The sequence below is a fragment of the Nicotiana tabacum genome, chromosome 7 (assembly GCF_000715075.1).
Source record: "Nicotiana tabacum cultivar K326 chromosome 7, ASM71507v2, whole genome shotgun sequence".
NCBI lineage: Eukaryota > Viridiplantae > Streptophyta > Magnoliopsida > Solanales > Solanaceae > Nicotiana > Nicotiana tabacum.
Window position 1 is genome coordinate 115,424,009 of NC_134086.1, and position 24,028 is coordinate 115,448,036.

Sequence of the window (24,028 nt, forward strand, 5' to 3'; positions counted from 1 at the left end):
AAATTTAGTCACTTTTCATGTAAAGATAAATATGAGCGAAAACACTGTTCAAAACGAAAAAATACGCCAGTATATTATACTGGAGTTCCAGCATAAGTATGTTTGAACTCCAGCATATTATACTAGAGTTCCAGGATAAGTATGCTGGAACTCCAGCATAATATGATGGAGTTCCAGCATAAGTACACTAGAACTCCAGCATAATATATTGGAGTTCCAGCAAGTATAATTGTCCAGGATAATATACTGGAGTTTGGAGCACCAGTGCTTCAGTCTCCAGTATATTATACTGGAGCCAGCAAAGTATACCGGTCCAGCATAATATGCTGGAGTTTATATACAGGTGCACCGAACTCCAGTATATTATGCTGAACTGGTCTCTGTTGCAGCAAAATAGTGGCTATTTTCATTGACTTCGTAAACGCTGGTTATTTTTGAATGACCATTCCGAAAACTGACTATACCGTTCTATTTTTACTAATTTCTCGCACGTGTATACCGTGTCATGTCATATTTTTTTGTAAAATAATATTATTAAAATAAATTTGAGTATATCATTATACATGAAACAGATACAATTGTTTCTGTTGATCATCCTATGGTTACTTGTCTGTCGGTCAAGAAGACTAAATTGTCGTTTAAACCTACAAAAATAAATAATAGAATTTTATTTGGATACACACGATATCATTAATAAAGGAAAGATAAATAACTGTAGAATATAATACAAATTAAAATGGTTATTATAGGCCTAATAACACCTTTCGTGTTTTGAATTTTTGTATGATTTTATTATCCACTTCACATTATAATCATTTTGATTTGCTGAATCTGAGGTGGTTAGGCGTGCAAAATCTATCTATATATCTATATCTATATATATTAAAGCAAGAAAGTTACCATATATAATTGACATTATGGTTAAGCCAAGTGGCAAACTAATAAATGTCAATAATATATGGTAAATTTATTCTATATTTAACTATTTGACTATTTTAGTTAAATACAAATATAATATATATATATATGAAATTTGAATTAAAAGATAATTTTGAATTTATAGATAAAGTTCTAAAGCTCGAATCTCTCTCTATATATATATATTAAAGCAAAAAAGTTACCGTATATAATTGACATTATGGTTAAGCCAAGTGGCAAGCTAATAAATGTCAATAGTATATGGTAAATTTATTCTATATTTGACTATTTTAGTTAAATACAAATATAATATATATATATATGAAATTTGAATTAAAAGATAATTTTGAATTTATAGATAAAGTTCTAAAACTCGAATTTAAATTAAAAATAAAATTTATCTTTTTTTATCATGTTATCACTTAATTCGGTTAATGATCATATGCAATCATGTTAGGAACTTTTGCTATTTTTCTAATTATTTAAATACTACTCCGCCTCTAGGAAAAAAACTACTCCATATAACTTTAAAACTGTTCCTCATTTAAAATCCTATAAAATGTAAACAAATTATTTTGAAAAACTCTTTATTTTTTTAATTCAAAGATAATAAAAAGATAATTTATTTTTGAACATTAGTAGAGAGTTTTAAAATTATTATAATAGAAGTTATATAATGGATGAACTCAAAAAATCAAAATCTTATGGAATATTTACATAATATCTGGTCATATTTGTTGTTTACTTTTTATAGCTAATATAAATAGATGATATACTGACAACACACGACTATACACATATTATATATGGATTATATATAAATTACACATCATTCAACTTTTTAATTTAAGTGGTCGGGTGAGCACCTATTTAGGCTAATTAAATAAATCCAAAAGAAAAATATGAAATAATTTCAACCAAAGACTAAAAATATAATTAAAGTTCATATGTAGATAATTTTTTATTAAAACTCATCCTTTTATAGTGAAATAAATTAATTTTTTGTAACAAAAGAAATAATGACATAAAAAATAAGATAAAAGAAAATATATATTGAAAAAAATGTTAGAAAAATCTAAAAACGAGTAATAAAAGATAACAACAAATTTCTTCTTATGTTTCATCTTTGTTGAGTATAAAATTTTTGAAAGTTAATCTCATCGATTTCAAATATATTTTTTTCAACTCAAATACATAGATTATAAGATAAGGATATCTTAGATTTTTTTTTTAATTTACATTATGTGTCGTTTTTAAAAAATCACTATTACCAACAAACTTATGTGATATTCGAATTTGAATTGGAATGCAATTTGAGTAGTTTGCATTGAGGTTAAGCCAAGTATGGTGTCGAAAAATAAACTACTTGACAATTTTAAGACAATATATGCAATATTTTATAATAATAATCAACTAATTTAACATTTAATGATTCAAAGAACAAAATTTTTGTATATATAGGGTATTGAAAATTCAAATTTTGGGGCTAGAGATATCGATAAACATAAAGAGGAGTCATACTGAAATAAATCCGGCCAAAGAATTATTTAAATTTTTAGATAGTCGATTAAAGTGAATTTTAAATTAAGGATAATATCTTCACTTGCATCATTATAAAAATAATCATTATTATAATATATATAAAGTTTCAGAAATTGAAATTTCAAAATAAAAATATTTTTTGAAAGATAAAATCATACCAAATAAGAGTTCAAGTTGTAGTATAAGAGTCACGTCGTAATTAAAGAATCGTTTATATCGTGTCAACCTTTGTGCTTTGCCATAAATGTGAGTTATTATTTCACTTTGTGGCTATTTTTAGGTTCCAATGACACCTATGAGAATAGTGCAAAAATAAAATTATCACTACGAGAATTGAGAAAATATTAGTCTTTTTCATGTAGTGTTTCTTAATTAATATATGGTGATTATGTATAATTATTTAGAAGGTTTAAATGTTAAGGTTATTTACATATAATTCAAATAACTCAGATATTTAACATGGTTAATACCAAATATCAAAATAGAGTAAAACAAATTCACTAGCTAAAGAATTTTATATATTTTTAGATAGCCAACTAAAATGAGTTTTGAATTAAGAATAATATTTTCAATTACATTATTACAAAAAATAATTATTATTGAAAAATAATATTTTAGAAACTGAAATTTTAAGAAAGAAATATTTTTAAGAGATATCAACACACCAAATAAGAGTTCAAGTAGTAGTAAAAGAGTTAAGTCTTATCCAAAAAGTCATTCATTACGTCAACATTTGATTGTTTTGCCATAAATATGAGTTATTATTTTGCTTTTTGACTATTTTTAGGATCCAATGACACTAGCAAGAATGATATCAAAAAAGAAAAATAGAAGAAATGGTTAATTTTTTTGGAAAAATGCATAAGTACCCCCTGACCTATACCCGGATTTCCAACTACACACTTTTTCTTTGCGGGAATCCTATTACCCCCTAAACTAATTTTAAATGGAATTATTTGCACCATTAACGCTGATGTGGCAGAGAGTGTGTATTTCACTCTCCTTTGGGAGAGTGAGAAGCAAGAAAGAACGTTTTTCAGATTATTTTTTATTCTTTTTTACCATTTTTTCTTACTTTTTTTCCTTTTCCTTTTTCTTTGTCTTTTTTCGTTTACTTTGTTTTTTCGTTTCTTCTCTAATTCCGGTGGATATTCATTTACCGGCGACTTTGTCCAACCGTTTTTCTTCCATTTTTTGTTTCACACACAAATTAAACTCTCAAAAAGATCTATTCATAAGCAAAGCCAAATACACTCAGATTTGGGTGGGGGGAAAAATTCATCATCGGAAAACCTTCCCACGCCGGAAAAAAATGATGTATTGAAATTTTAACTGGAAAAAGTTTTCTCAGATTATATTCATTTTTATTTCTTTTTCTCTTCCTCCCACACATAAATTATACTTTCAAGAAAAATTTATATATATATAAAACAAAACACACTTAGATCGGGATAAAAAAAATGTCGCCGGAAAAAATGGTGTTTGTGAAATTCCGACGACCACCATTTTATGTCGTCGGTGACCAAAACAAAAAGAAAGAGAATGAAATAACCAAAAAAATGAGAATGATAAGAAATAAGAGAAAAGGATAAGAAAAAGAAGAAAGAATAAAAAAAGTACTAAAAATACATGTGGGGGCACGTGTGTCACGACCTAAATCCCGAACCTGGTCGTGATGACGCCTCTCGTGAAGACAAGGCCAGCCAGTCTAACCCAATTCGTCCTTTAAAAATAATAAGTTAACACAGATAAAGTATAATCATGGTTTAAGAATACCAAGTAGCGGAAAGTATAGATAAAATGCGAAAATCCAAACCCGACACAGCCCTAACCGGGGTGTCACAAGTCATGAGTAACTAATGAATCCTGGTACAAGTCTACTAAATACTAAATCCGATACAATAGTTCGATTAACATAGAAATGATAAGATAAGGGAGGCACGAGGCTGCAGACGCCAGCAGCTACCTCGTAGTCTCCGAAACACCGCCTGGACCGGAAGGATCAGCTCTCAGGAGTGGAAATCTGCTATGCCTGAATCTGCACACACGGTGCAGAGAGTAATATGAGTACTCCGACGCAGTGAGTAACAAATATAAATAATGGCTGAAAGCAAGAAAACACGTGAAGGCACAAAACATTCTATACAGAAGTAGTAAATCACTTAAAACAGTAAATCAGTGAAATATCAATCTAAATCTCTTTTAAAACAAGTAAAACAGGTAATTTGGCGGTAAATAACAAGTAGAAATCCGCCCCTCGAGCACAATATCAATCACTCAGTATAGTATCAGCCCCTCAGGCACAGTATCAATCACTCAGTATAGTATCATCCCCTCGGGCTACCTTACAATCACTCATATCAGCCCCTCGGGCTCAGAATAGTATCAATCACTCAGAACAATGGGTACCCGCGCTCACTGTGGATGTGCAGACTCAAGAGGGGACCCTTACGGCCCAAGTGCTATATCAAGCCACCTCGTGGTATCATCACTCAACATATCCTCACATCACTCAAGCCATCGCGTGGCATAAATAGTAACTCAGGCCTTCGGCCTCATATCACTTAGCATATCCTCACACATGGCCCTCGGCCTCATTCAGTCCAGAAATCATCACAAGCCCCTCGGGCATTTGTAAAACAGAAGTTCTCAGCCCAAAAGATCATTTAGAAATGTCATCTGAGTTTTAAATCTGTATAAAATCGGCTGAGTTTATAAAACAATAATTATCAACAGGACTGAGTTTAAATATAAGTCAAAACAGTGAGGAAATAGTGATAAAAATCCCCGAAGGGTTCAAATAATTGGAACGAAGCCCAAATATGGCAATCAACCCAAATCATGATGATAACAAATAAGTTTCAGTCAAATACGAGGTAATTTCATCAATCGGGACGAACCAAGTCACAATCCCCAATGGTGATCTACCCCACACTCGCATATCCGGCCGACGTGCAAGTCACCTCAATATAGCACTACGATGTGCAATCCGGGGTTTTAAACCCTTAGGACATCATTTAACATCATTACTCACCTCAATCCGAGCAAAATACTACTCTACAATGCCTTTGTCTCTCAAATCGACCTCCGAATGTCTCGAATCTAGTCACAATAATTCGATTCAGTTAATAAAAATTATAGGAATTAATTCCATATGAAATTCTACATTTTCCATTAAAAATCCGAAATAGTACTCAAAATTCTCCCGTGGGGCCCACATCTCGGAACCCGACAAAAATTACGAAATATGAAACCTCACCCAACCACGAGTCCAACCATACAAATTTTTCCAAAATCCGACAACAATTCGGCGTCCAAACCATCAAATCATATTTTCAAATCTCTAGGCCCAAATTCCCGATTTACACCTCAAAAACACGTAATCTAGCCGGAATATTCAATGATAATTCAATAATATTGACTAACAATGATCATAAGGGACTTACCTCAAGAATTCCCGTGATTTTTCGCTCAAAATTGCCTAAAATCCGAGCTTGGAACTAAGAAAAAAAATGGACTGCCCCTTTAGCTGCCCAGAAATTTTCGGGGTACTGTTCACGCGTGCGGGTACTGTTCACATATGTGGGTACTGTTCACACGTCACTGTTCAAGCTGCTAAAAATATCCAACAACTGTCCAAGGCAATTGCAGCAACTTTGTTTTTCACTAAAAAATCTCTAACTCCATCATACGAACCCGGAATTCGATGATTCTTGTTCCTATGAGTCACAAATAATAATACGAACATAGTTCTTCAATCGAAACTCAATTCGGAGCTCATTTGTTCAGTTCAATACCCATTTCGCTTGTTAAACAATTAACTCATGCTTCATATCAAAAACCTAATCGCGACTTGATGAAATTAGACCAAACTTTCCAGATCACTCCTATAATTCATTATTTAAATTCTGGAGGTCTCGAAATCAAATTCCGATCTCTAGAACTAAAAATGGACCTTTGGATCATTACATGCTTATGCTCAAAACGGCAAAAATCTTCTTCCAAAACTTATCCGAGCCTCATGGGACCTCGACCAAATATGCTAACATACCCCATAACATAATTCAAATTTGTTCCAACCTTCGGAATGCTCAAAGCAACATCAAAACATCAAATCACCCTCGGATTCAAGCCTAAGAATTCCAAAACTTCCGAATTCCGAATTCGATCAAAAAGTCTATCAAACCTCGTCCGAATGACCTGAAATTTTGCACACATATCAAAATGACATAACAAAGCTACAACAACTCTCAAAATTCTATTCCGACCCTCGGATCAAAATCTCACCTATTAACCGGAATTTGCCAAAATACTAACTTCGCCAATTCAAGCCTAATTCTACACCGGACCTCCAAAACCACTTCTGATCACACTCTTAAGCCACAAATCACCTCCCAAAGCTAACCGAACCATCGGAACTCACATCCGATCCCTCTAACTCATAAGTCAATATCCGGTTGACTTTTCCAACCTAACCCTTCTTAAAAGAGACTAAATGTCCCATTTCTTACCAAATTCCACTCCAACGCAAACCAAATCAACTCGACCACATAAGACACGGATAACGAAGCATAAAGAAGCAGAAATGGGGGAAACGAAGCGTTAACTCATGAGACGACGAGTCAGGTCATCACATCATCCCCAACTTAAACAAACGCTCGTCCTCGAGCGAGTCAAGAAACATACCTGAAGCCTCAAATAGGTGAGGATATATTCTCCACATCTACCGCTCGGTCTCCCAGGTAGACTCCTCCACTGGCCGACCTCTCCACTGCACCTTCACTGAAGCTATATCCTTCGACCTTAACTTTCGAACCTGACGACCCAAAATAGCCACTGGCTCCACATCAAAGGTCAAATCATCATCCATCTGAACCGTGCTGAAGTCCAAAACATGAGACGGGTCCCCAACATACTTCCGGAGCATAGAAACATGAAATACCGGATGCACACTCGACAAGCTGGGTGGCAAAGCAAGCATATAAGCCACCTCCCCAATCCTCCGAAGCACCTTAAAAGGCCCAATGAATCGCGGACTCAACTTCCCTTTCTTTCCGAATCTCATAACACCCTTCGTGGGTGAAACCTTCAACAGGAATTTCTCGCCAACCATATAGGACATATCTCGAACCTTCCGGTCCGCATAACTCTTTTGCCTCGACTGCGCCGTACGAAGTCTCTCCTGAATTACCTTCACTTTATCTAAGGCATCTTGAACCAAATATATCCCCAATAGCCTAGCCTCAACGGGCTTGAACCAACCAACTAGAGATCTACACCGCCTCCCATACAATGCCTCATATGGGGCCATATGAATACTTGACTGGTAGCTGTTGTTATAAGCAAACTCTACAAGCGGTAAAAATTGATCCCATGACCCTCCGAAACCAATAACACAGGTGTGTAACATATCCTCCAATATCTGAATAGTGCGCTCGGACTGCCCGTCCGTTTGAGGGTGAAAAGTTATGCTCAACTGCACCTGAGTACCCAACTCTCGCTGAATAGACTTCCAAAACTGGGAAGTAAACTGAGTGCCCCGATCTGATATGATTGAAACTGGGACACCATGCAACCGAACAATCTCCCGACAATATAACTCTACCAGCCGCTCTGAAGAATAAGTAGTACAGATAGGAATGAAGTGCGCGGACTTGGTCAACCTATCTACAATTACCCAAATAGCATCAAACTTCTTCAAAGTCCGAGGAAGTCCCACAACAAAATCCATAGTGATCCTCTCCCACTTCCACTTAGGAATAACCATCTGCTGAAGCAAGCCACCCGGTCTCTGATGTTCATATTTCACCTGCTGACAATTGAGACACCGAGCTACAAACTCCACAATATCTTTCTTCATTCTCTGCCACCAATAATGTTGTCTAAGATCCTGATACATCTTCGCGGAACCCGGATGAATGGAATATCGCGAGCTATGAGCCTCCTCCAATATCAACTCCCGAAGCCAACCCACATTAGGCACACAAATTCGGCCCTGCATCCTCAATACTCCATCATCACCAATGGTCACCTCTCTGGCATCATCATGCTGAACTCTGTCCTTAAGGACAAGCAAATGCGGATCATCATATTGGCACTCTCTAATGCGATCATATAAAGAAGACTGAGAAACCACGCAGGCCAACACCCGACTGGGCTCCAAAATATCTAATCTCACGAACCGATTGGCCAAGGCCTTAACATCAACTGCAAGAGGTCTCTCCCCAACTGGAATATACACCAAACTCCCCATACTCACTGCCTTTCGGCTCAAAGCATCGGCCACTACATTGGCCTTTCCCGGATGATACAATATGGTGATATCATAATCCTTAAGCAACTCTAACCACCTCCGCTGCCTTAAATTAAGATCTTTTTGCTTGAACAAATGCTGAAGACTGCGATGATCCGTGAATACTTCACAAGATACGCCATACAAATAGTGCCTCCAAATTTTTAATGCATGAACTATGGCAGCCAACTCCAAATCATGAACAGGGTAGTTTTTCTCATGGGGCTTCAACTAACGAGATGCATAAGCAATAACTTTACCCTCTTACATCAATACACAACCAATCCCAACTCTCGAGGCATCACAATATACGGTATATGAACCTGAAACTGATGGCAAAACCAATACTTGAGCTATGGTCAAAGCTGTCTTGAGCTTCTGAAAGCTCTCTTCACATTCGTCCGACCATACAAATGAAACACCCTTCTGAGTCAACTTGGTCAAAGGCGATGCGATAGATGAGAATCCCTGAACAAACCGGCGATAATAGCCTACCAATCCAAGAAATCTACGAATCTCTGTGGTCGAGGATGGTCTAGGCCAACTCTGAACCGCCTCTATCTTCTTTGGATCAACCTGAATACCCTCGCTGGACACCACGTGCCCCAAGAAAGCCACTGAACTGAGCCAAAACTCACACTTGGAGAATTTTGCATAAAGCTTCTCCTCTCTCAATCTCTATAACACAACTCTCAAATGCTCTGCGTGCTCCTCCTAACTACGTGAATAAACCAGAATATCATCAATGAAGACTACGACAAATGAATCGAGATAAGGCCGGAACACACTGTTCATTAGATGCATGAATGCTGCTGGGGCATTGGTTAGCCTAAAAGACATAACAAGGAACTCATAGTGACCGTATCTGGTCTTGAAAGCTGTCTTAAGAATGTCTGAATCCCTGATCTTCAACTGGTGATAGCCTGAACGAAGGTCAATCTTGGAAAACACACTCGTTCCCTGAAGTTGATCAAATAAATCATCAATGCGAGGCAAAAGATACTTGTTCTTCACTGTTACTTTATTCAACTGCCTGTAATCAATGCACATTCTCATTGTGCCATCCTTCTTCTTCACAAATAAAACTGGCGAACCCCAAGGTGACACACTAGGCCGAATGAATCCCTTTTCTAGGAGTTCCTGAAGTTGCTTTTTCAATTCCTTCAACTCCACTGGTGCCATACGATACGGTGGAATAGAAATGGATTGAGTGCCCGACACCAAGTCGATACTAAAATCAATATCCCTGTCCGGTGGCATGCCCGACAGGTATGCAGGAAATACATCAGGAAAATCCCGCACAACTGGGACAGAATCAATACTAGGAGTCTCAGTTCCAATATCCCTTACAAATGCTAGATATGAAAGACAAACTTTCCCAACCATACCCTGGGCTTTCAGGAAAGAAATCACTCTACTAGGAACATAATCAGTCATACCACGCCACTCGATATGCGGTGCACCCGGTATAGCCAAAGTAACTATCTTAGCATGACAGTCTAAAATAGCATGACACGGAGATAACCAATCAATGCCCAAAATAACATCAAAGTTCATCATGCTCAATAGCAATAGATCAACTTGGGTCTCCAAACCCCCAATAGTCACAACACATGACCAGTACACACGGTCCACAACAATAGTATCGCCCACCGGGGTAGATACATGAACAAGTAAGGAAAGAAACTCCCGGGGCATACCTAAATAATGAGCAAAATATGAAGACACATAGGAATAGGTAGAACCGGGATCGAATAATACAGAGGCATCTCTATGGCAGACTGGAACAATACCTATAATGACAGCATCTGAAGCAATAACATCTGTCCTGCCTGGAATAACATAGAAACGAGCCTGGTCACCGCCTAATCGACCTCCCCCTCTAGGGCGACCCCTGGATGCCTGGCCTCCACCCCTAGCTGACGGGGCGGGTAGTGAAGTAACTGGAGCAGAAGTCGAGGGATGACCCCTCTGCTGGGACGAACTAGCAACACGACGAGGACACTTCCTCCACATATGCCCAAACTCTCCACACTCAAAACAACTTCCAGGTGTTGGAGAAGGCTGAAGGGAACCCTTCGCACCGGAGTGACTAGCTGATGCGCTCGGCATAGAAGAACCCTGAGCTGACGGAGCACGAGATGAAGTCTAGGCTGGAAGGCCGCTAAGTGAAGGCTGACCCTACTGAGAACCATGATAACCACGACCTGAAGATCCCCCGCGATACTCTGGACGGGCCGACTGAGCAGGCCTGAAAGAACGACCTCTACCACGCTGGAACTGGCCCCTCAAAGGAGCACCACTGTAACTTTCCAAACCTCGAGGCCTCTTGGCCTCCCTCTCCTATCTATCCTGACGGCGAGCCGTCTCAATCTTACGAGCGATATCCACTACCTCCTCAAATGTAACACCCAATACTCTCTCTAGTCATCAAGATACGGAGATGGTAATTAAGGCCATCAACAAATCTCCTGATCCTCTCACGATCTGTCGGAACCATCCACCCGACATGATGAGCTAACTCAGAATACCTCGCCTCATACTGCTATACAGTCATATCTCCCTGCTTCAGCCACTCAAACTGTCTACGCAGCTCCTCCCTACGGGATTGGGGTACATACTTCTCTAAGAAGAGAGTGGAGAACTCCTGCCAAGTAAGGGGCGCTGCACCAACCGGCCTACGCCTCTCATACGCCTCCCACCAAGTGAAGGAAGCCCCAGTAAACTGGAAGGTGGTAAATGATACACCACTAGTCTCAAGTATCCCTGCTGTATGGAGCATCCGCTGACACTTGTCAAGAAAACCCTGGGCATCCTCGCCCTCAACACCACTGAATGATGGAGGCTGGAGTCTACCAAACCTCTCAAGTCGACGCTGCTCATCATCTGGCTTAACTGGTACTATAAACCCCTGAGATGGTGCAAATGGCTGGGCTGGAGGTGCCTCTGGCGTCTAAAGTCCCTACACTACCTGCTCAGGTGCGCGATTAACAGGAGTCTGGGTGCCTTCCCTAGCCTGTGAAGTAGTTGCAGCTGTAGTGGTTGAAACCGCCTAAGCCAGGCCAGTGCAAACTGATAAGATCTGTGCCAAGGCCTCCTGAAGACCCGAAATCACAATGGGCACAACTGGTGCCTGATCCTGGCTGGGGCAGCTGGTGGATCAATAGGTGCTGCTCTCGCTGCCCTGACCCTACCATGACCACGACCACGTCCTCGACCTCTGGTGGTCGCAGCTGGTGGCACTGGTGGTCGTCCACCTCATCCAGTAGCATGAGTCCTCACCATCTGCGAGAGAATAGGATACAGAAGTTTAGTTCTCGGATCAACAAAGTCGCACGACAAGAATTTTAAGAATATGAAGTTTTTCCTAAAGGTTCTACAGCCACTCGAGGATAAATACAGACGTCTCTGTACCGATCCGCGAGACTCTACTAAACATGCTCATGACTCGCGAGACCTATGTAACCTAGACTCTGATACCAACTTGTCACGACCCAAATCCTGAACCTGGTCATGATGGCACCTCTCGTGAAGACAAGGCCAGCCAGTCTAACCCAATTCGTCCTTTAAAAATAGTAAGTTAACACAAACAGCCCTAACCGGGGTGTCACAAGTCATGAGCAACTAATGAATCCTGATACAAGTATACTAAATACTAAATCCGATACAATAGTTTGATTAACATAGAAATGATAAGATAAGGGAGGCACAAGGCTGCGGACGCCAGCAGCTACCTCATAGTTTCCGAAACACCGCCTGGACCGGAAGGATCAACTCTCAGGAGTGGAAATATGCTATGCCTGAATCTGCACACACAATGCAGGAAGTAATGTGAGTACTCCGACCTAGTGAGTAACAAATATAAATAATGGCTAAAAGCAAGAAAATACGTGAAGGCACAAAGCATTCTATACAAAAGCAGTAAATCACTTAAAACAGTAAATCAGTGAAATATCAATCTAAATCTCTTTTAAAACAAGTAAAACAGGTAATTTGGTGGTAAATAACAAGTAAAAATCCGCCCCTCGAGCACAATATCAATCACTCAGTATACTATCAGCCCCTCAGGCACAGTATCAATCACTCAGTATAGTATCATCCCATCGGGCTACCTTACAATCACTCATATCAACCCCTCGGGCTCAGAATAGTATCAATCACTCAGAACTATGGGTACCTGCGCTCACTGTGGGTGTGCAGACTCAAGAGGGGACTCTTACGGCCCAAGTGCTATATCAAGCCACCTCGTGGTATCATCACTCAACATATCCTCACATCACTCAAGCCACCGCGTGACATAAATAGTAACTCAGGCCCTCGGCCTTATATCACTAAGCATATCCTCACACATGGCCCTCGGCCTCACTCAGTCCGAAAATCATCATAAGCCCCTTGGGCATTTGTAAAACAGTAGTTCTCAGCCCAAAATATCATTTAGAAATGTCATATGAGTTTCAAATCTGTATAAAATCGGTTGAGTTTGTAAAACAATAATTATCAACGGGGCTGAGTTTAAATATAAGTCAAAACAGTGAGAAAATAGTGATAAAAATCCCCGAAGGGTTCAAATAATTGGAACGAAGCCCAAATATGGCAATCAGCCCAAATCATGATGATAACAAATAAGTTTCAGTCAAATACGAGGTAATTTCATCAATCGGGACGAACCAAGTCACAATCCCCAATGGTGATCTACCCCACACTCGCATATCCGGCCGACGTGCAAGTCACCTCAATATAGCACTACGATGTGCAATCCGGGGTTTCAAACCCTCAGGACATCATTTAACATCATTACTCACCTCAATCCGAGCAAAATACTACTCCACAATGCCTTTGTCTCTCAAATCGACCTCCGAATGTCTAGAATCTAGTCACAATAATTCGATTCAGTTAATAAAAATTATAGGAATTAATTCCATATGAAATTCTACATTTTCCATTAAAAATCCGAAATAGTACTCAAAATTCTCCCATGGGGCCCACATCTCGGAACCCGAAAAAAATTACGAAATATGAAACCTCACCCAACCACGAGTCCAACCATACAAATTTTTCCAAAATCCGACAACAATTCGGCCTCCAAACCATCAAATCTTATTTTCAAATCTCTAGGCCCAAATTCCCGATTTACACCTCAAAAACACGTAATCTAGCCGGAATATTCAATGATCATTCAATAATATTGACTAACAATGATCATAAGGGACTTACCTCAAGAATTCCCGTGATTTTTCGCTCAAAATTGCCCAAAATCCAAGCTTGGAACTAAGAAAAAAAATGGACTGCCCCTTTAACTGCCCAGAAATTTTTGGGGTAATGTTCACGCGTGTGGGTACTGTTCACGCGTCACTGTTCAAGCTGCTAAAAATATCCAGCAGCTGTCCAAGGCAATTACAATAGCTTTTCTTTTCACTAAAAAGTGTCTAACTCCATCATACGAACCCGGAATTCGATGATTCTTGTTCCTATGAGTCACAAATAATAATACGAACATGGTTCTTCAATCGAAGCTCAATTTGGAGCCCATTTGCTCAGTTCAATACCCATTTCGCTCGTTAAACAATCAACTCATGTTTCATGTCAAAAACCTAATCGCGACTTGATGAAATTAGACCAAACTTTCCAGATCACTCCTATAATTCATTATTTAAATTCTGGGGGTCTCAAAATCAAATTTTGATCTCTAGAACTAAAAATGGACCTTTGGATCATTACATGCTTATGCTCAAAACGGCAAAAATCTTCCAAAAACTCTTCCAAAACTTATCCGAACCTCATGGGACCCCGACCAAATATGCCAACACACCCCATAACATAATTCAAACTTGTTCCAACCTTCAGAATGCTCAAAGCAACATCAAAACATCAAATCACCCTCGGATTCAAGCCTAAGAATTCCAAAACTTCCGAATTCCGAATTCGATCAAAACGTCTATCAAACCTCGTCCGAATGACCTAAAATTTTGCACATATATCACAAATGACACAACGAAGCTACAACAACTCTCGTAATCCCATTCAGACCCTCAGATCAAAATCTCACCTATCAAATGGAATTTGCCAAAATACTAACTTCGCCAATTCAAGCCTAATTCTACACCGGACCTCCAAAACCACTTCCGACCACACTCCTAAGCCAAAAACTACCTCCCGAAGCTAACCGAACCATCAGAACTCACATTCAAGCCCTCTAACTCATAAGTCAACATCCGGTTGACTTTTCCAACCTAACCCTTCTTAAAAGAGATTAAGTGTCCCATTTCTTACCAAATTACACTCCAACGCAAACCAAATCAACTCAACCACATAAGACACAAATAACGAAGCATAAAGAAGTAGAAATGGGGGAAACGGAGCGGTAACTCATGAGACGACGGGTCGGGTCGTCACAGCGTGTAACTCACCACTTGCCAAGAGTTTGGTTGTCAGCTTTAAGGGTGCAAATAATTACATTTAAGATAATTTTAGGGGGGTAATAAGATTCCCGCAAAGAAAAAGTGTGTAGTTGGGAATCCGGGTATAGGTCGGGGGGTACTTATGTATTTTTCCAATTTTTTTCATGTACTTAATATCCAATAATTATCTATATTTATGAGAAAGTGTAAATTTTAAGATTATTTATATACAATCCAAATAATTTAAATATTTGACATGATTAGCATTCGCGCATCTGCGCGGGTACTAGTATATATTAAAGGAATAAAGTTACAATATATAATTGGCACTATGGTTAAGCCAAGTGGCATGCTAATAAATACCAATAGTATATGCTAATTTTATTCTATATTTGACTAGGTTAGTCAAATATATATATGAATTAAAGGATAATTTTGAATTTATAAATATAATTTTAAAATTTGAATTAAAATAAAAAAGAAATTTATCTTTTGTTATCATACTTAATTCGGTTAATGATCATATGCAATCATGTTAGAAACTTTTGTTGTCTTTTATAATTATTTAAATTCTACTTTGCCTCTGGCAATAAAGAAGAAAAAAACTACTCCATATAACTATAAAGTTACATTTAAAACCCTATAATTGTAGTTCTTTTGTGACGACCCAGCAAGTTGTCTCATGAGTTACCACTCCGTTTTTCCCCATTTCTGCTTCTTATTACTTTGTCTATCGGTTCTATATGTGATCGGGTTAGTTGACTCGGGTTCGGAAAGGATTTGGTAAGGTTTGAGACACTTAGTCTCTTTTGAGGAAGCTTAAGTTGGAAAAGTCAACCAGATGTTGACTTATGTGTTAGAGAACTCAAATGTGAATTTCGATGGTTCGAATAGCTTCGGGAGGTGATTTGGGGCTTAGGAGCATGATCGAAATGTGTTTTGGAGGTCCGGAGTAGATTTAGGCTTGAATTGGTGAAATTGGATTTTTGGCGTTTTCCGATTGATAGGTGAGATTTTGATATAGGGGTCAGAATGGAATTCCGAGAGTTGCAGTAGTTCCGTTGTGTCATTTGGGATATGTGTGCAGAATGTTAGGTCACTCGGACGTGGTTTGGTTGGGCTTTTGATCAAAAGCGTAATTTAGAAGATTTTGGAATTCTTAGGTTGAATCCGATACAAATTTGGTGTTTTGATGTTGTTTTGAGCGTTCCGAAGATTGGAACAAGTTTTAATGATGTTATGGTATATGTTGGCATGTTTGTTTGAGGTCTCGAGGGCCTCGGGTGAGTTTCGGGTGGTCAATCGGACCATTTCATGTTGTTGAGAATTGCAGAAAAACTGCTAAGTGTTGCAGAAAAATTAGACCTTCGCGTTCGCGAGTAGGTCCTCGCGTTCGCGAAGGGTTAGTTGGTGAAGGCTAAGATTTTAGCCTTCACATTCGTGAGGAAGGCTCCGCGTTCGCGAAGGACCGGGTGATTAGGCACCGCATTCGCGAGAAGTGGAGCGCGTTCGCGTCGAGGAAGTTGGGCAGCTGAGTTTCAGGGTGTTTTTTCATCGCGATCGCGAGTGGCTGGTCGCGATCGCGAAGAGGAATTTTTGGTCAAAGTTGGTTTGTGCTTCGCGAACGCGAGGCGTTGACCGCGTTCGCGAAGAAGGAATTGAGGCATGGGCAGAATGTTTAAATAGTTGTCTTGTCCGCGATTTTGGGGTTTATTTCCACCATTTTTGAGCGATTTTGGAGCTTTTTGAAGAGGATTGAAGAAGGATTAAAGGGGAAACACTTGGAGGTAAGATTCATGGACTTAATACTCGATTCTAATGTGAATTCTGCCTAATTAATCATGGAATTTAAGCCAAAAACAAAATTGAAGAACTAGGGCTTGAAATTGGAGACCTAGAAATTGGGATTTGAGGGGCCGTTTGTGGTTGAATTTGATGCTTTTGGTATGAATGAACTCGGGGAGTGATAAAGAGTCTATTCATGTGATTTTTATCGGGATCCGAGACGTAGGCCCGGGGGTCGGGTTTGGCCAATTTCGGGATTTGTGTTGTAATTTGAATTCTTTCGAGTGGGCTTTGTTCCCTTAGCATATTTTGATGGTTTTGCACTGATTTTGGTTAGATTTGGAGCATCCGGTGGCCGATTCGAGGGGCAAAGGCATCGCGAGCTAGAGATTTGGATCGGGTAGAGGTGAGCAATGATTGTAAATATTGTCCTGAGGGTATGAAACCCTGGATTGCACATCGTTGTGCTATATTGAGGTGACGCACATGCTGGATGACGAGCGTGGGGTTGTGCACTGTTGGGGATTGTGACTTAGTCCATCCCGAATGATCGTTTTACCGCGTATTTGACTGAAAACTATTTGCTATCATCATGTTTTGGGATGAATGCCATATTTGGGCCTCGTGCCAACTATTTGAACCCTTAGGGGATTTTTATTGATATTTCCTCACTGTTTTGACTTTATACTTGAATTCAGTCATGCTATATTCTACTGTTTTCATAACTCAGCCATGTTTACTCTCTTTAACACTTAAATGATATTTTAAATGATACTTTGGGCTAAACACCATGTTTTACTGTTGCCCGAGTGGCTTGTGAGATTCTGACTGAGTAAGGCCGATGGCCTATGTTGTGAGGAAACACTAATTATGATTATGAGGCCGAGGCCCTGAGAATGTACGCCACGAGGTGGCTTGTTGATATGATACCAAAAGCCTAGTGATGATGCCACGAGCTGGCTTGATATTACGCTTGGGCCGTAAAGGGCCCCTCCAGCAGTCTGCACATCCCTAGTGAGCGCGGGTACCCATTGTGATGTGAGATATAGCCCGAGGGGCTGGTGTTGTTCTATGATATTGCCTGAGAGGTGATCCTTTATGTGTTTATCTTTCCTAGTTGCCTGTCATTTACCTGCTTAATTGTTAAAAAAGCATTTCATGAAGTTTAAACTGAACTAAAATGACTTTACATATCTTTACTGATTCACTGTTTTTACTGGTTTTTTTATTGTTTCCTTATAGCCTGTAATGTGCCTTACGTGATTTCTTGATCTCAGCCTTTATTTATGATTATTACTCACTGAGTTGGAGTACTCACTTTACTATCGGAACCCCGTATGCAGATTCAGGCGCATCTGGTCCCGCTAGCGAGTGTTGATCTTTCCAGCTCAGGTGGATTCAAAAATTCTCTAGGTAGCTGCCGACGTTCGCACCCTAGAGCTTTTTCCCTTATCTTACCTTTATCTGTTTTAGATATGTATTTGACTATGTAGATTTTTTCTTGTATTATTCGGATTGTAGATGCTCATGACTGGTGACACCCCAGTATCAGGCTGTGTTGGTTTTGTATTCCACAAATTGTACTGTCCACTGCTTATTTTGGGATTTTATCCTGTTTAAGACTTAATACTTATTATCTTAATTGCTTAAAATTGAAATGGGAATGTGTCGGCTGGCCTTGTCTTCACGAGAGGCGCCATTACGACCGGGTCCTGGTTTAGGGTCATGACAAGTTGGTATCAGAGCCTAGGTTACATAGGTCTCACGAGTCATGAGCAGGTTTAGTAGAGTCTCACGGATCGGTACAAAGACGTTTGTATTTATTCTCGAGAGGCTGCAGAACCTTTAGGAAAAACTTCATATTCTTGAAATTCTTGTTGTGCGAATCTGTTGATCCGAGTACTAAACTTTTGTTATTCTATTCTCTCACAGATGGTGAGGACACATGCTACCGGTCAGGATGGACGACCACAGTACTACCAGCTGTGGCCACTAGATGCCGAAGACGCGGTCGTGGTCGCGGTAGGGGCAGGGGTGTGGCTCGCATAGTAGCTAGGGCAAAACCTGCAGATCTACCAGCCGCCCCAATTCAGGATCAGGTCCCAGTTGTGGACGCTCCAGCAGCACCAGCTCAGGCACCAGCTCTGCCCATTGTGATTCCAGGTCTTCTAGAGGCCCTGGCTCAAATTCTATGAGTTTGCACTGGCCTAGCTCAGGCGGTTTCAGTCACTACATCCGCAGCTACTTCTCAGGATGGGGGAGGCAATCAGAATCCCACCACTCGCACACCTGAGTAGGTCGTGCAGGGACTTCAGACGTCGGGGGTGCATCCAACCCAACCGATTACAACTGCTCAGAACTATGTAGTTTTTGCCATGCCAGAGGACGAGCAACGTAGGTTGGAGAGGTTTGGTAGACTTTAGCCTCTGGCTTTCAATAGTGTAGAGGGCGAGGATGCCTAGGGTTTCTTGGATGTGTCAGAGGATGCTTTGTACAACGGGTATTCTAGAGACCAGCGAGGTCGCTTTCACTACTTATTAGTTTTCTAGAGCTGCCTTCACTTGGTGGGAGACTTTTGAGAGGCATAGGCATGTTGGTGCAGCACCCCTTACCTGGCAGCAGTTCTCCGTTCTCTTTCTAGAGAAGTATGTGCCGCAGTCTCGCAAAGAGGAGTTGCGTAGGCAGTTTGAGTGGTTGCATCAGGGAGAGATGACTGTGACGCATTATGAGATGAGGTTCTCCGAGTTAGCTCGTGATACGATTTGGTTGGTTCCGGCAGAGAGAGAGAGAGGATTAGGAGGTTTGTTGATGGCCTCACTTATCAGCTTCACATTTTTATGACCAGGGAGAGGGTGACTGGTGCAACTTTTGAGGAGGTTGTAGCCATTGCTCGTGATATTGAGTCTGTTCGTCGCTAGGAGCGAGAGGAGAGGGAGGACAAGAGGTCTCAAGGATTTGGTAGTTATAGTAGTGTCCTTCGAGAGGTCAGTTTTAGCACGGCGAGGACATCCATTCAGGCATGCTCAGCCAGCTCGCCCAGGTTATCGTGGGGCGTCACTGGGTCATGGTTCTCATAGTTCTCATCAGGGCCAGTCATCACTCAGTGCCCTTCCAGCTCAAAGTTTGTCCCGTGCTCCATCAGTTCAGGGCTCTTCTATTCTAGGTGCATCTGCTAGTCATTTCGGTACGAGGGGTTCCCTTCAGTCCCCTTCTCCAGCACCTGGGAGTTGCTATGAGTGTGGAAAGATGGGTCATATGTGAAGGCGGTGTCCTCATCGTCTCGCGGGTCCATCTTAGTAGAGGGGTCAGTCATCGGCTTTAGCGCCAATTACTTCATCACTACCCACCTAGCCAGCTAGGGGTGGAGGTCAGTTAGTTAGGGGTCGCCTTAGAGGGGGAGGTCAGGCCCATTTCTATGCACTTATAGCTAGACCGGATGTTATTGCTTTCGATGCCGTTATCATAGGTACTGTTTTAGTTTGCCATAATGATGCCTCTGTATTATTTGATCCCGGTTCCACCTTTTCTTATGTGTCATCATACTTTGCTCGTTATTTGGGTACGCCCCGTGAGTCTTTTGTTTCACCTGTTCATGTATCTACCTCGGTGGGCGATACTATTGTTGTAGACCGTGTGTATCGATCGTGTGTGGTGACTATTGGGGGTCTGGAGACCCGAGTGGATCTTTTATTATTATGTATGATGGACTTTGATGCTATTTTGGGCATGAATTGGCTATCTCCGTGTCGTGCTATTCTAGACTGTCATACCAAGACAGTCACATTGGCTATACCGGGTGTGCCACAGATTGAGTGGCGAGGTTTGACTGATTATGTTCCTAGTTGGGTAATCTCATTCTTAAAAGCCTAGCGTATGGTTGGGAAGGGTTGCCTTTCGTATCTAGCCTTTGTGAGGGATGTCGGTTCAGAGACTCCCAGTATTGATTCTATTCTAGTTGTGAGAGATTTTCCCGATATGTTTCCCGTAGATCTACCGGGCATGCCACCGAACATGGATATTGACTTTGGTATTGACCTGGTGCTGGGCACTCAGCCCATTTCTATTCTGCCGTATCATATGGCACCAATGGAGTTGAAGGAGTTAAAGGAGCAGCTTCAGGAACTCCTTTATAAGGGGTTCATTCGGCCTAGTGTGTCACCTTGGAGTGCGCCGGTTCTGTTTGTGAAGAAGAAGGATGTCACTATGAGGATGTGCATTGATTATAGGCAACTGAACAAAGTAACAGTTAAGAACAAGTATCCTTTGTCTCACATTGATGATTTATTCGACTAGCTTCAGGGAGCGAGAGTGTTCTCCAAGATTGATCTCCGTTCAGTTTATCACCAGTTGAAGATCAGCGACTCGGATATTCTTAAGATAATTTTCAGGACCCGATATGGTCATTACGAGTTCTTGGTGATGTCTTTTGAGCTGACCAATACCCCAGCAGTGTTCATGCATTTGATGAACAACGTGATCCGGCCTTATCTCGACTCGTTTGTCATAGTCTTCATTGATGATATTCTGGTGTATTCACATAGTCAGGAGGAGCATGCGGAGCATTTGAGAGTTGTGTTGCAGAGATTGAAGGAGGAGAAGCTTTATGCAAAGTTCTCCAAGTGTGAGTTTTGGCTCAATTCAGTGGCTTTCTTGGGGCACATGGTGTCCAGCGAGGGTATTCAGGTTAATCCGAAGAAGATAGAGGCGGTTCAGAGTTGGCCCAGACCGTCCTCAGCCATAGAGATTCGCAGCTTTCTTGGTTTGGCGGGTTATTATTATCGGTTTGTTCAGGGATTCTCATCTATCGCATCGCCCTTGACCAAGTTGACTCAGAAGGGTGCTTCATTTGTATGGTCGGATGAGTGTGAAGAGACCTTTTAGAAGCTCAAGACAGCCTTGACCACAACTCTACTGTTGGTTTTGCCATCAGCTTCAAGTTCATATACCATATATTGTGATGCTTCGAGAGTTGGTATTGGGTGTGTATTGATGTAGGAGGGTAGAGTTATTGCTTATGCCTCTCGTCAGTTGAAGCCCCATGAGAAGAACTACCCTGTTCATGATTTGGAGCTGGCTGCCATAATTCACGTGTTGAAGATTTGGAGGCATTACTTGTATGGTATGTCTTGTGAGATGTTTACTAATCATCGTAGCCTCCAACACTTGTTCAAGCAGAAGGATCTCAATTTAAGGCAACAGAGATGGTTGGAGTTGAGTGTGAATATTTCTACAGCACAATAGAGTGAGACTATCCAGTTAGGAGTTAGACTAGGAATGTCATTGGTCGTCTATTGATGCAGGACTTTACCTTCTAGTTGTACTATACCAGCCATCTATTTCGTATTTCGTATTTCATATTCTGTATTTCATATTTCATATCTCTTATATATTGTTGTTATTTTTATTACGCATTTTTATGGTACTAATATATCATCTCCTATTGCTTTTTTGAGCTGAGGGTCTCCTGGAAACAGCCTCTCTACCCTTCGGGGTAGAGGTAAGGTCTACGTACATATTACCCTCCCCAGACCCCACTTGTGGGATTATACTGGGTTGTTGTTGTTGTTGTTGTTGTTGTTGTTGTAGAGATGGTTGGAGTTGCTAAAGGATTATGATATCACTATAATGTACCATCCGGGGAAGGCCAATGTGGTGACCGATGCTTTAAGCCGAAAGGCGGTGAGTATGGGGAGTTTGGCATATATTTCAATTGGAGAGAGACCTCTTGCAGTTGATGTTCAGGCTTTGGCCAATCGGTTCATGAGATTAAATATTTCGGAGCCTAGACGGGTATTGGCTTGTGTGATTTCTCGGTCTTTCTTATATAATCGCATCAAAGAGCGCCAGTATGATGATCCGCATTTTCTTGTCCTTAAGGACAGAGTTCAACATAATGATGCCAGAGATGTGACCATTGGTGATGATGGGGTGTTGAGGATGCAGGGCCGGATTTGTGTGCCCAATGTAGATGGGCTTCGGGAGTTGATTCTGGAGAAGGCCCATAGCTCGTGGTATTCCATTCATCCGGGTGCCACGAAGATGTATCAGGATTTGAGACAGCATTATTGGTGGAGAATAATAAAGAAGGACATTGTGGGATTTGTAGCTCGGTGTCTCAATTGTCAGCAGGTGAAATATGAGCGTCAAAAATCGGGTGGCTTACTTCAGCGGATGGATATTACAGAGTGGAAGTGGGAGCGGATCACTATGGACTTTGTAGTTGGGCTCCCACGGACTTTAAAGAAGTTTGATGCTATTGGGTGATTGTAGATCGGCTGACCAAGTCCGCTCTTCATTCCTGTGTGTACTACATATTCTTCAAAGCGGTTGGCTGAGATCTATATTCAGGAGATTGTTCGTTTGCATGGTGTCCCAATTTCCATCATTTCAGATAGGGGCACTCAGTTTACTTCATAGTTTTGGATGTCGGTGCAGCGAGAGTTGGGTACTCAGGTTGAGTTGAGCATAGCTTTTCACCCTCAGACGGACGGGCAGTCCGAGCGCACTATTCAAATATTGGAGGACATGTTGTGTGCTTGTGTCATCAATTTCGGAGGGTCATAGGATTAGTTTCTACTGTTTGCAAAGTTTGCTTATAACAACAACTTCCAGTCGAGTATTCAGATGGCTCCATATGAGGCTTTGTATGGGAGGTAGTGTAGATAGCTAGTTGGTTGGTTTGAACCGGGTGAGGCTAGGCTATTGGGGACAGACTTGGTGCATGATGTTTTAGAAAAGGTGAAGATAATTCAGGAGTGGCTTTGTACAACGCAATCGAGGTAAAAGAGTTATGCTGACATGAAGGTTCGAGATGTGTTCTACATGGTTGGTGAGAAGGTTCTGTTGAAGGTTTCATCCATGAAGGGTGTTATGATTGGGTTGGTTGGCTAGGGTTCGGAAAGGATTTGGTAAGGTTTGAGACACTTAGTCTCTTTTGAGGAAGCTTAAGTTGGAAAAGTCAACCAGATGTTGACTTATGTGTTAGAGGGCTCGGATGTGAATTCCAATGATTCGGATAGCTTCGGGAGGTGATTTGGGGATTAGAAGCATGATCGGAATGTGTTTGGAGGTCCAGAGTAGATTTAGGCTTGAA